The sequence below is a fragment of the Mytilus californianus genome, unplaced genomic scaffold (assembly GCF_021869535.1).
Source record: "Mytilus californianus isolate M0D057914Y unplaced genomic scaffold, xbMytCali1.0.p SCAF_6, whole genome shotgun sequence".
Lineage (NCBI taxonomy): Eukaryota > Metazoa > Mollusca > Bivalvia > Mytilida > Mytilidae > Mytilus > Mytilus californianus.
The window spans coordinates 18,400,004-18,412,557 of NW_026262712.1; the positions used below are offsets into that span (position 1 = coordinate 18,400,004).

Below are 12,554 nucleotides of genomic sequence, written 5' to 3' on the forward strand. Positions count from 1 at the left end.
TGTCAAAGGCCATTTTTTTTTACCGTACACCTTTTACATTATAATAAAATTCATAAACATTTATGAATTACAATTAATATATATCTTTATTTTTATTCCTTATAAATATATTTTTTTATTGGGGCCGGATCGACTTTAAATATGGGCCGGATCGACGTTGGGCCGGATCGACGTGGGACGGATCGACTTGGGCCGGATCGACGTGGGGCCGGATCGACATGAAAGCAACGGTACTATAACATTTTCCCAGCATTAGGTTGGCCTTTTGTGTACCAAAGGCAGGTGAAGGAAGTCAACTTGGGAGCGCTGTGATTGGATGTAAGGGTACAATATATTTTTTTATTTATCTATGAATAACTGCAGTATGTATATTTACAATATAAATTGTGAAACCTATTGAAATATTTTCTAGAGAATTATTCGAAAAGACTTCCAAAATTTCATAAATTTGGCGTAAAAGGACGGTGGGCATGGATAACATAAACAAGCTCCGTTGGAAGTTGGTCATGATACTATTTGGCTTCAATTTTTAAAACAGAATAAAAAAGTACTAACACCACACATAACTGTTTTATCCAGGTTTTTATTATAAAAAGTGGTAAATTTTGAAAATGTTAGTATTGTCGGCTATGGCAGAATAAATAGTACCGTTTTCCCTATACTGAAGATAGCAAGGGAATTCAAAATCAATCAGACTTCAGTTATATTATACTATTTTGAAGCTTTTGATTAGAACATTTGATTTTTATCACAAAGAATAGAAATTTTTCCCTGAGAACAATACTGTGTTGAGAAAAGTGCTGAGTCATCATAATAAGTCAAATTGATGGGTACTGATATAAAACTTTATTCTAGGATTTCAATATTAACTATATTGTATAAAATGCACCAAACTATAGTTCTTTTGTATTTGTTTTCACCTTTCGCAATGATTAATTCAATTGGAAACACCAGAATTCAAGTCGCGACAAATATTTTTAACTGAAATATTTGCCTTTTTTTGCTGTGTAATTCCCTAAATGTATCACTTGGGTATTTCTCTAGACATAATCTATTAAAATGGGAAATTGTCTGGTTAAGTTTGTACTGTTTATGGAGTAAGACAATATTTGGTCATACTAGAAGCATTTTCAGTGTTATAATTGTCCATCTAAGAAAAAAAGAGGCCCACTTGAGGCTAAATTTAGATAGAATGTATACTCTCCTGTGTAAAGAATTGTTCACAATCTTGGCAATTCATGCAGCAAATATTTCAATAGTGCTTCATTTTGTAGTTTCTATCTTTTATTATATCAGGCATATATAATCTTTCATTTTCTACTGTTTGAAAGGACTTTTGTGGGAAATTAGTACTCCCAAGGGACATAATTCAGCTTTTTCATAGATTAATACAGGCAGCAAACGCAACTTCACAGCTGATTATTTTGCATATTTAATGTTTTAAGTGTCTAATATCTTTGTTCTAGCATCTCAAGACAGAATAATGGATTTTATAACAAGCTCTGAAATTTTGAACCACCATATGGCATATACTTAAGCATGGAATGGCGATTAGTATGAACAATCTTGAATTTGTGCTTATGTTGTAAATTTTGGATAAAATGAATACAAATTAAATGGAACCGTCATTTTTATCTGTTTAAATGGAACTGTTTATTATTCTTTTTAAATAAGATAAGATATGATTGGATACAGGTTGTTTATTAAGCCTTATCTGAAAGAAGCAGAGAAAGAGGTAAACCAGCATGTAGGGTTGGGGACATAAAATGATCCATGTTTCTTTAAGTAATGGGGACATACAAGTATTTATTATAGCCAAGGTTTTCACAATAACCCAGTATTGCATTAATGGTGTCATAAGAATTCTTTATATCTTTATGTCACAGTATAGGGAAAACGGTACTATAACATTTTCCCAGCATTAGGTTGGCCTTTTGTGTACCAAAGGCAGGTGAAGGAAGTCAACTTGGGAGCGCTGTGATTGGATGTAAGGGTACAATATATTTTTTTATTTATCTATGAATAACTGCAGTATGTATATTTACAATATAAATTGTGAAACCTATTGAAATATTTTCTAGAGAATTATTCGAAAAGACTTCCAAAATTTCATAAATTTGGCGTAAAAGGACGGTGGGCATGGATAACATAAACAAGCTCCGTTGGAAGTTGGTCATGATACTATTTGGCTTCAATTTTTAAAACAGAATAAAAAAGTACTAACACCACACATAACTGTTTTATCCAGGTTTTTATTATAAAAAGTGGTAAATTTTGAAAATGTTAGTATTGTCGGCTATGGCAGAATAAATAGTACCGTTTTCCCTATACTGAAGATAGCAAGGGAATTCAAAATCAATCAGACTTCAGTTATATTATACTATTTTGAAGCTTTTGATTAGAACATTTGATTTTTATCACAAAGAATAGAAATTTTTCCCTGAGAACAATACTGTGTTGAGAAAAGTGCTGAGTCATCATAATAAGTCAAATTGATGGGTACTGATATAAAACTTTATTCTAGGATTTCAATATTAACTATATTGTATAAAATGCACCAAACTATAGTTCTTTTGTATTTGTTTTCACCTTTCGCAATGATTAATTCAATTGGAAACACCAGAATTCAAGTCGCGACAAATATTTTTAACTGAAATATTTGCCTTTTTTTGCTGTGTAATTCCCTAAATGTATCACTTGGGTATTTCTCTAGACATAATCTATTAAAATGGGAAATTGTCTGGTTAAGTTTGTACTGTTTATGGAGTAAGACAATATTTGGTCATACTAGAAGCATTTTCAGTGTTATAATTGTCCATCTAAGAAAAAAAGAGGCCCACTTGAGGCTAAATTTAGATAGAATGTATACTCTCCTGTGTAAAGAATTGTTCACAATCTTGGCAATTCATGCATCAAATATTTCAATAGTGCTTCATTTTGTAGTTTCTATCTTTTATTATATCAGGCATATATAATCTTTCATTTTCTACTGTTTGAAAGGACTTTTGTGGGAAATTAGTACTCCCAAGGGACATAATTCAGCTTTTTCATAGATTAATACAGGCAGCAAACGCAACTTCACAGCTGATTATTTTGCATATTTAATGTTTTAAGTGTCTAATATCTTTGTTCTAGCATCTCAAGACAGAATAATGGATTTTATAACAAGCTCTGAAATTTTGAACCACCATATGGCATATACTTAAGCATGGAATGGCGATTAGTATGAACAATCTTGAATTTGTGCTTATGTTGTAAATTTTGGATAAAATGAATACAAATTAAATGGAACCGTCATTTTTATCTGTTTAAATGGAACTGTTTATTATTCTTTTTAAATAAGATAAGATATGATTGGATACAGGTTGTTTATTAAGCCTTATCTGAAAGAAGCAGAGAAAGAGGTAAACCAGCATGTAGGGTTGGGGACATAAAATGATCCATGTTTCTTTAAGTAATGGGGACATACAAGTATTTATTATAGCCAAGGTTTTCACAATAACCCAGTATTGCATTAATGGTGTCATAAGAATTCTTTATATCTTTATGTCACAGTATAGGGAAAACGGTACTATTACATTTTCCCAGCATTAGGTTGGCCTTTTGTGTACCCAAGGCAGGTGAAGGAAGTCAACTTGGGAGCACTGTGATTGGATGTAAAGGTACAATATATTTTTTTATTTATCTATGAATAACTGCAGTATGTATATTTACAATATAAATTGTGAAACCTATTGAAATATTTTCTAGAGAATTATTCGAAAAGACTTCCAAATTTTCATAAATTTGGCGTAAAAGGACGGTGGGCATGGATAACATAAACAAGCTCCGTTGGAAGTTGGTCATGATACTATTTGGCTTCAATTTTTAAAACAGAATAAAAAAGTACTAACACCACACATAACTGTTTTATCCAGGTTTTTATTATAAAAAGTGGTAAATTTTGAAAATGTTAGTATTGTCGGCTATGGCAGAATAAATAGTACCGTTTTCCCTATACTGAAGATAGCAAGGGAATTCAAAATCAATCAGACTTCAGTTATATTATACTATTTTGAAGCTTTTGATTAGAACATTTGATTTTTATCACAAAGAATAGAAATTTTTCCCTGAGAACAATACTGTGTTGAGAAAAGTGCTGAGTCATCATAATAAGTCAAATTGATGGGTACTGATATAAAACTTTATTCTAGGATTTCAATATTAACTATATTGTATAAAATGCACCAAACTATAGTTCTTTTGTATTTGTTTTCACCTTTCGCAATGATTAATTCAATTGGAAACACCAGAGTTCAAGTCGCGACAAATATTTTTAACTGAAATATTTGCCTTTTTTTGCTGTGTAATTCCCTAAATGTATCACTTGGGTATTTCTCTAGACATAATCTATTAAAATGGGAAATTGTCTGGTTAAGTTTGTACTGTTTATGGAGTAAGACAATATTTGGTCATACTAGAAGCATTTTCAGTGTTATAATTGTCCATCTAAGAAAAAAAGAGGCCCACTTGAGGCTAAATTTAGATAGAATTTATACTCTCCTGTGTAAAGAATTGTTCACAATCTTAGCAATTCATGCAGCAAATATTTCAATAGTGCTTCATTTTGTAGTTTCTATCTTTTATTATATCAGGCATATATAATCTTTCATTTTCTACTGTTTGAAAGGACTTTTGTGGGAAATTAGTACTCCCAAGGGACATAATTCAGCTTTTTCATAGATTAATACAGGCAGCAAACGCAACTTCACAGCTGAGTATTTTGCATATTTAATGTTTTAAGTGTCTAATATCTTTGTTCTAGCATCTCAAGACAGAATAATGGATTTTATAACAAGCTCTGAAATTTTGAACCACCATATGGCATATACTTAAGCATGGAATGGCGATTAGTATGAACAATCTTGAATTTGTGCTTATGTTGTAAATTTTGGATAAAATGAATACAAATTAAATGGAACCGTCATTTTCATCTGTTTAAATGGAACTGTTTATTATTCTTTTTAAATAAGATAAGATATGATTGGATACAGGTTGTTTATTAAGCCTTATCTGAAAGAAGCAGAGAAAGAGGTAAACCAGCATGTAGGGTTGGGGACATAAAATGATCCATGTTTCTTTAAGTAATGGGGACATACAAGTATTTATTATAGCCAAGGTTTTCACAATAACCCAGTATTGCATTTATGGTGTCATAAGAATTCTTTATATCTTTATGTCACAGTATACTGAAGATAGCAAGGGAATTCAAAATCAATCAGACTTCAGTTATATTATACTATTTTGAAGCTTTTGATTAGAACATTTGATTTTTATCACAAAGAATAGAAATTTTTCCCTGAGAACAATATTGTGTTGAGAAAAGTGCTGAGTCATCATAATAAGTCAAATTGATGGGTACTGATATAAAACTTTATTCTAGGATTTCAATATTAACTATATAGTATAAAATGCACCAAACTATAGTTCTTTTGTATTTGTTTTCACCTTTCGCAATGATTAATTCAATTGGAAACACCAGAATTCAAGTCGCGACAAATATTTTTAACTGAAATATTTGCCTTTTTTTGCTGTGTAATTCCCTAAATGTATCACTTGGGTATTTCTCTAGACATAATCTATTAAAATGGGAAATTGTCTGGTTAAGTTTGTACTGTTTATGGAGTAAGACAATATTTGGTCATACTAGAAGCATTTTCAGTGTTATAATTGTCCATCTAAGAAAAAAAGAGGCCCACTTGAGGCTAAATTTAGATAGAATGTATACTCTCCTGTGTAAAGAATTGTTCACAATCTTGGCAATTCATGCATCAAATATTTCAATAGTGCTTCATTTTGTAGTTTCTATCTTTTATTATATCAGGCATATATAATCTTTCATTTTCTACTGTTTGAAAGGACTTTTGTGGGAAATTAGTACTCCCAAGGGACATAATTCAGCTTTTTCATAGATTAATACAGGCAGCAAACGCAACTTCACAGCTGATTATTTTGCATATTTAATGTTTTAAGTGTCTAATATCTTTGTTCTAGCATCTCAAGACAGAATAATGGATTTTATAACAAGCTCTGAAATTTTGAACCACCATATGGCATATACTTAAGCATGGAATGGCGATTAGTATGAACAATCTTGAATTTGTGCTTATGTTGTAAATTTTGGATAAAATGAATACAAATTAAATGGAACCGTCATTTTTATCTGTTTAAATGGAACTGTTTATTATTCTTTTTAAATAAGATAAGATATGATTGGATACAGGTTGTTTATTAAGCCTTATCTGAAAGAAGCAGAGAAAGAGGTAAACCAGCATGTAGGGTTGGGGACATAAAATGATCCATGTTTCTTTAAGTAATGGGGACATACAAGTATTTATTATAGCCAAGGTTTTCACAATAACCCAGTATTGCATTAATGGTGTCATAAGAATTCTTTATATCTTTATGTCACAGTATACTGAAGATAGCAAGGGAATTCAAAATCAATCAGACTTCAGTTATATTATACTATTTTGAAGCTTTTGATTAGAACATTTGATTTTTATCACAAAGAATAGAAATTTTTCCCTGAGAACAATACTGTGTTGAGAAAAGTGCTGAGTCATCATAATAAGTCAAATTGATGGGTACTGATATAAAACTTTATTCTAGGATTTCAATATTAACTATATTGTATAAAATGCACCAAACTATAGTTCTTTTGTATTTGTTTTCACCTTTCGCAATGATTAATTCAATTGGAAACACCAGAATTCAAGTCGCGACAAATATTTTTAACTGAAATATTTGCCTTTTTTTGCTGTGTAATTCCCTAAATGTATCACTTGGGTATTTCTCTAGACATAATCTATTAAAATGGGAAATTGTCTGGTTAAGTTTGTACTGTTTATGGAGTAAGACAATATTTGGTCATACTAGAAGCATTTTCAGTGTTATAATTGTCCATCTAAGAAAAAAAGAGGCCCACTTGAGGCTAAATTTAGATAGAATTTATACTCTCCTGTGTAAAGAATTGTTCACAATCTTGGCAATTCATGCAGCAAATATTTCAATAGTGCTTCATTTTGTAGTTTCTATCTTTTATTATATCAGGCATATATAATCTTTCATTTTCTACTGTTTGAAAGGACTTTTGTGGGAAATTAGTACTCCCAAGGGACATAATTCAGCTTTTTCATAGATTAATACAGGCAGCAAACGCAACTTCACAGCTGATTATTTTGCATATTTAATGTTTTAAGTGTCTAATATCTTTGTTCTAGCATCTCAAGACAGAATAATGGATTTTATAACAAGCTCTGAAATTTTGAACCACCATATGGCATATACTTAAGCATGGAATGGCGATTAGTATGAACAATCTTGAGTTTGTGCTTATGTTGTAAATTTTGGATAAAATGAATACAAATTAAATGGAACCGTCATTTTTATCTGTTTAAATGGAACTGTTTATTATTCTTTTTAAATAAGATAAGATATGATTGGATACAGGTTGTTTATTAAGCCTTATCTGAAAGAAGCAGAGAAAGAGGTAAACCAGCATGTAGGGTTGGGGACATAAAATGATCCATGTTTCTTTAAGTAATGGGGACATACAAGTATTTATTATAGCCAAGGTTTTCACAATAACCCAGTATTGCATTAATGGTGTCATAAGAATTCTTTATATCTTTATGTCACAGTATACTGAAGATAGCAAGGGAATTCAAAATCAATCAGACTTCAGTTATATTATACTATTTTGAAGCTTTTGATTAGAACATTTGATTTTTATCACAAAGAATAGAAATTTTTCCCTGAGAACAATACTGTGTTGAGAAAAGTGCTGAGTCATCATAATAAGTCAAATTGATGGGTACTGATATAAAACTTTATTCTAGGATTTCAATATTAACTATATTGTATAAAATGCACCAAACTATAGTTCTTTTGTATTTGTTTTCACCTTTCGCAATGATTAATTCAATTGGAAACACCAGAATTCAAGTCGCGACAAATATTTTTAACTGAAATATTTGCCTTTTTTTGCTGTGTAATTCCCTAAATGTATCACTTGGGTATTTCTCTAGACATAATCTATTAAAATGGGAAATTGTCTGGTTAAGTTTGTACTGTTTATGGAGTAAGACAATATTTGGTCATACTAGAAGCATTTTCAGTGTTATAATTGTCCATCTAAGAAAAAAAGAGGCCCACTTGAGGCTAAATTTAGATAGAATTTATACTCTCCTGTGTAAAGAATTGTTCACAATCTTGGCAATTCATGCAGCAAATATTTCAATAGTGCTTCATTTTGTAGTTTCTATCTTTTATTATATCAGGCATATATAATCTTTCATTTTCTACTGTTTGAAAGGACCTTTGTGGGAAATTAGTACTCCCAAGGGACATAATTCAGCTTTTTCATAGATTAATACAGGCAGCAAACGCAACTTCACAGCTGATTATTTTGCATATTTAATGTTTTAAGTGTCTAATATCTTTGTTCTAGCATCTCAAGACAGAATAATGGATTTTATAACAAGCTCTGAAATTTTGAACCACCATATGGCATACACTTAAGCATGGAATGGCGATTAGTATGAACAATCTTGAATTTGTGCTTATGTTGTAAATTTTGCATAAAATGAATACAAATTAAATGGAACCGTCATTTTTAACTGTTTAAATGGAACTGTTTATTATTCTTTTTAAATAAGATAAGATATGATTGGATACAGGTTGTTTATTAAGCCTTATCTGAAAGAAGCAGAGAAAGAGGTAAACCAGCATGTAGGGTTGGAGACATAAAATGATCCATGTTTCTTTAAGTAATGGGGACATACAAGTATTTATTATAGCCAAGGTTTTCACAATAACCCAGTATTGCATTAATGGTGTCATAAGAATTCTTTATATCTTTATGTCACAGTATACTGAAGATAGCAAGGGAATTCAAAATCAATCAGACTTCAGTTATATTATACTATTTTGAAGCTTTTGATTAGAACATTTGATTTTTATCACAAAGAATAGAAATTTTTCCCTGAGAACAATACTGTGTTGAGAAAAGTGCTGAGTCATCATAATAAGTCAAATTGATGGGTACTGATATAAAACTTTATTCTAGGATTTCAATATTAACTATATTGTATAAAATGCACCAAACTATAGTTCTTTTGTATTTGTTTTCACCTTTTGCAATGATTAATTCAATTGGAAACACCAGAATTCAAGTCGCGACAAATATTTTTAACTGAAATATTTGCCTTTTTTTGCTGTGTAATTCCCTAAATGTATCACTTGGGTATTTCTCTAGACATAATCTATTAAAATGGGAAATTGTCTGGTTAAGTTTGTACTGTTTATGGAGTAAGACAATATTTGGTCATACTAGAAGCATTTTCAGTGTTATAATTGTCCAGCTAAGAAAAAAAGAGGCCCACTTGAGGCTAAATTTAGATAGAATTTATACTCTCCTGTGTAAAGAATTGTTCACAATCTTGGCAATTCATGCAGCAAATATTTCAATAGTGCTTCATTTTGTAGTTTCTATCTTTTATTATATCAGGCATATATAATCTTTCATTTTCTACTGTTTGAAAGGACTTTTGTGGGAAATTAGTACTCCCAAGGGACATAATTCAGCTTTTTCATAGATTAATACAGGCAGCAAACGCAACTTCACAGCTGATTATTTTGCATATTTAATGTTTTAAGTGTCTAATATCTTTGTTCTAGCATCTCAAGACAGAATAATGGATTTTATAACAAGCTCTGAAATTTTGAACCACCATATGGCATATACTTAAGCATGGAATGGCGATTAGTATGAACAATCTTGAATTTGTGCTTATGTTGTAAATTTTGGATAAAATAAATTCAAATTAAATGGAACCGTCATTTTTATCTGTTTAAATGGAACTGTTTATTATTCTTTTTAAATAAGATAAGATATGATTGGATACAGGTTGTTTATTAAGCCTTATCTGAAAGAAGCAGAGAAAGAGGTAAACCAGCATGTAGGGTTGGGGACATAAAATGATCCATGTTTCTTTAAGTAATGGGGACATACAAGTATTTATTATAGCCAAGGTTTTCACAATAACCCAGTATTGCATTTATGGTGTCATAAGAATTCTTTATATCTTTATGTCACAGTATACTGAAGATTGCAAAGGAATTCAAAATCAATCAGACTTCAGTTATATTATACTATTTTGAAGCTTTTGATTAGAACATTTGATTTTTATCACAAAGAATAGAAATTTTTCCCTGAGAACAATACTGTGTTGAGAAAAGTGCTGAGTCATCATAATAAGTCAAATTGATGGGTACTGATATAAAACTTTATTCTAGGATTTCAATATTAACTATATAGTATAAAATGCACCAAACTATAGTTCTTTTGTATTTGTTTTCACCTTTCGCAATGATTAATTCAATTGGAAACACCAGAATTCAAGTCGCGACAAATATTTTTAACTGAAATATTTGCCTTTTTTTGCTGTGTAATTCCCTAAATGTATCACTTGGGTATTTCTCTAGACATAATCTATTAAAATGGGAAATTGTCTGGTTAAGTTTGTACTGTTTATGGAGTAAGACAATATTTGGTCATACTAGAAACATTTTCAGTGTTATAATTGTCCATCTAAGAAAAAAAGAGGCCCACTTGAGGCTAAATTTAGATAGAATGTATACTCTCCTGTGTAAAGAATTGTTCACAATCTTGGCAATTCATGCAGCAAATATTTCAATAGTGCTTCATTTTGTAGTTTCTATCTTTTATTATATCAGGCATATATAATCTTTCATTTTCTACTGTTTGAAAGGACTTTTGTGGGAAATTAGTACTCCCAAGGGACATAATTCAGCTTTTTCATAGATTAATACAGGCAGCAAACGCAACTTCACAGCTGATTATTTTGCATATTTAATGTTTTAAGTGTCTAATATCTTTGTTCTAGCATCTCAAGACAGAATAATGGATTTTATAACAAGCTCTGAAATTTTGAACCACCATATGGCATATACTTAAGCATGGAATGGCGATTAGTATGAACAATCTTGAATTTGTGCTTATGTTGTAAATTTTGGATAAAATAAATTCAAATTAAATGGAACCGTCATTTTTATCTGTTCAAATGGAACTGTTTATTATTCTTTTTAAATAAGATAAGATATGATTGGATACAGGTTGTTTATTAAGCCTTATCTGAAAGAAGCAGAGAAAGAGGTAAACCAGCATGTAGGGTTGGGGACATAAAATGATCCATGTTTCTTTAAGTAATGGGGACATACAAGTATTTATTATAGCCAAGGTTTTCACAATAACCCAGTATTGCATTAATGGTGTCATAAGAATTCTTTATATCTTTATGTCACAGTATAGGGAAAACGGTACTATTACATTTTCCCAGCATTAGGTTGGCCTTTTGTGTACCCAAGGCAGGTGAAGGAAGTCAACTTGGGAGCACTGTGATTGGATGTAAGGGTACAATATATTTTTTTATTTATCTATGAATAACTGCAGTATGTATATTTACAATATAAATTGTGAAACCTATTGAAATATTTTCTAGAGAATTATTCGAAAAGACTTCCAAAATTTCATAAATTTGGCGTAAAAGGACGGTGGGCATGGATAACATAAACAAGCTCCGTTGGAAGTTGGTCATGATACTATTTGGCTTCAATTTTTAAAACAGAATAAAAAAGTACTAACACCACACATAACTGTTTTATCCAGGTTTTTATTATAAAAAGTGGTAAATTTTGAAAATGTTAGTATTGTCGGCTATGGCAGAATAAATAGTACCGTTTTCCCTATACTGAAGATAGCAAGGGAATTCAAAATCAATCAGACTTCAGTTATATTATACTATTTTGAAGCTTTTGATTAGAACATTTGATTTTTATCACAAAGAATAGAAATTTTTCCCTGAGAACAATACTGTGTTGAGAAAAGTGCTGAGTCATCATAATAAGTCAAATTGATGGGTACTGATATAAAACTTTATTCTAGGATTTCAATATTAACTATATTGTATAAAATGCACCAAACTATAGTTCTTTTGTATTTGTTTTCACCTTTCGCAATGATTAATTCAATTGGAAACACCAGAATTCAAGTCACGACAAATATTTTTAACTGAAATATTTGCCTTTTTTTGCTGTGTAATTCCCTAAATGTATCACTTGGGTATTTCTCTAGACATAATCTATTAAAATGGGAAATTGTCTGGTTAAGTTTGTACTGTTTATGGAGTAAGACAATATTTGGTCATACTAGAAGCATTTTCAGTGTTATAATTGTCCATCTAAGAAAAAAAGAGGCCCACTTGAGGCTAAATTTAGATAGAATGTATACTCTCCTGTGTAAAGAATTGTTCACAATCTTGGCAATTCATGCAGCAAATATTTCAATAGTGCTTCATTTTGTAGTTTCTATCTTTTATTATATCAGGCATATATAATCTTTCATTTTCTACTGTTTGAAAGGACTTTTGTGGGAAATTAGTACTCCCAAGGGACATAATTCAGCTTTTTCATAGATTAATACAGGCAGCAAA

General features: G+C 30.6%; 1 long non-coding RNA gene across 2 annotated transcripts in view; it reads left to right on the top strand.

The window, feature by feature from the left end:
* The first annotated feature begins 260 nt into the window (after positions 1 to 260).
* Positions 261 to 12,554, top strand: part of LOC127705768 (uncharacterized) — a 73,255-nt gene continuing 60,961 nt past the window's right edge. The window contains exon 1 of one of the 2 annotated variants that reach the window (XR_007983987.1): positions 261 to 318. This is a non-coding gene — a long non-coding RNA (uncharacterized LOC127705768). Of the gene's footprint in view, positions 319 to 1,889; positions 1,988 to 12,554 lie in introns of those variants that run through there. The other variant, XR_007983998.1, reaches the window with a different exon arrangement.